This window comes from Palaemon carinicauda, chromosome 1, assembly GCF_036898095.1.
Source record: "Palaemon carinicauda isolate YSFRI2023 chromosome 1, ASM3689809v2, whole genome shotgun sequence".
In the NCBI taxonomy this organism is placed as follows: Eukaryota; Metazoa; Arthropoda; class Malacostraca; order Decapoda; family Palaemonidae; genus Palaemon; species Palaemon carinicauda.
In genome coordinates, this window is record NC_090725.1 from 28,503,705 (window position 1) to 28,506,021 (window position 2,317).

The 2,317-nt window shown below is 37.8% G+C and overlaps 1 protein-coding gene across 1 annotated transcript in view; it reads right to left on the bottom strand.

The window, feature by feature from the left end:
• The window catches only part of LOC137647433 (uncharacterized), an 18,311-nt gene extending 17,186 nt beyond the window's left edge, over positions 1–1,125 (bottom strand). Inside the window, exon 1 of the mRNA XM_068380760.1 lies at positions 1,004–1,125. The gene's annotated coding sequence lies outside the window, so the exon portion shown is untranslated. The remainder of the gene's footprint in view (positions 1–1,003) is intronic.
• Positions 1,126–2,317: the final 1,192 nt, after the last annotated feature.

The following is a 2,317-nucleotide window of genomic DNA, read 5'->3' on the forward strand; positions in this document are numbered from 1 at the left end:
GGAAATGGAGATCTCCTTCAAAAACCTGGACATCCATCAACTTATATGAGTGACTGTACATTTGGATTACTGAGTCCCCATCATACCTCGCTCCGAAAAAGTGTACCCTGTCACACCCTTACTACACCACGAGTAACCAAACTGATAGTGTTGGGAAAGATGACAGGTGTGATGGCCTGGGCCAAACACAGAAACTATAGTCCATTTCTTTTAGCGATGCATATTTGCACCGACTCGCAGCGGTGCCCTTTTAGCTCGGAAAAGTTTCGTGATCGCTGATTGGTTGGAATTATCTCATCCAACCAATCAGCGATCCGGAAAATTTTCCGAGCTAAAAGGGCACCGCTGCGAGTCGGTGCAAATATGCATCGCTAAAAGAAATGGACTATAGCTGTATAGTAAGAGTGTGGCTGGGAGGACTTCTTCACAGCGCGGTGTAGCAGAAATTCCTGTGTTCAACTGTACATTTAATATTCCCTTTCCAAGCAAGATTTCTGGCTAGTTTAAAGGCCGTTCATGAATGAAAGAGGCCAGGGATAGTGACCATGCCTTGTCAAGCAGGACAATGGCCTAAAGACAGTTCATATATACATACGATCAGTGCTCACCTCAACTCTCCACCCAAGCTAGGACCAAGGAGGGTCAATAATGGCAGTTGATAAATTAGCAGATAGACATTTAAGCTCCCCTCAATGCCCCATCCTTAGCTCACAAGGATGGTGAGGTTGCAGCGACCAAAGAAACTAACCAGATCGAGCGGGACCGAACCCCAGTCCGGCAATCACCAGTCAGGGACGCTACCACACAGGCCACCACAGTGGTATTGCGTTCACCTAGCATTCGCATGGCAGCAGATCGATCCCGGCCTAGGAGCGAGAAGTTTAAGTTGTTTACTGGGGAGGATACTGCTGTTGATTGGGATCACGGTGGGGGGGGGGGGGGGGGGTGTTTCGGCTTGTATATCTATTCTAATGAGACTGGAATTGAAACCAGTCACACTTACCTTTACGATTTGATGTGGAATACCGTTCTAAGCGCGTGACTAAAGCACTGCGTTGCTGCTCTCTCGATTAACTTGAAGCGAAAACCTCCTTGGATGAATCCTAGTTGGGTCTTCAAATGTTCAACGGCAAGTTATACCACGACCTTGTTTTCTTGCAAGCAAGATAAGCAATCAGATATGTTATCTTAAACTAAGGTTTTGATCTCGTGGAATTGCAATATCAACGAGGGATCAAATCCACTAAAAAACAAAGGATTAAACTGTACCTCCCAGAGACTGTTTGTCCTTGGAGTTTCTTAGGTTGGTCAGACCTGGTGGAATGTTTGTTCTAACGGGGTCCTTAGGGCCAACGAAACGTTCTGGCTCAGGGGGAGACGAATGCGAGTAAAACTAATCCGTACTGAAGACAGAAAAAGTCTAGTTAATACTTAATCAGATTTATCAACGCACGTCTTACCTTCGTTGTTTTTAGTTCAGAAGAACAATATTTAAATGCCTCAGTGATATATATATATATATATATATATATATATATATATATATGAAAATATACAGTATACATACTTATATATATACATAAATATATTTATATATATATATTATATATATATATTTATATATATATACACATATGAACATATATATATGTATACATATGTATATATTCATATATATGTACATATATATATATATATATATATATATATATATATACAGTATATACTGTATATAATATATATATATATATATATATATATATATATATATACTGTACAGTATATACTGTATATATAATAATATATATATATATATATATATATATATATATATATATATACTGTATATATATATATATATATATATATATATATATATATATATATGCGAATGTTACAAACTCTTAGGTATTACTTTTCATTACTTTCATTTTAACACCTTCACATTCCTCTTATTACCAAGACTCTTATACTCTATTTCATCTTATTTATCTAATTTCCAAAATGTTCTAGATTTCCTCTTATAATTTCATTCTTGAATTTTAATTGCCTATAGTAATCTCAGTCCATTTATCTGATCTCCATTTACTTACAATTCCCTTCTTCGGGATCGCTGAAATAAAAAAAAAAAATAATATTTATCATCCAGGACCGAAAAGAATCCGGGTCTGGGAACGACGTTTGTTTTGCTGCACCTCTATACTGAGCTTCGGACTCCTGCCACGGTCGTCATGGTGCTCTCATCCCATTCCTTCCATCCCATCCCATTCCTTCCATCATATCCCATTCCTTCCATCCCATCCCATTCCTTCCATCC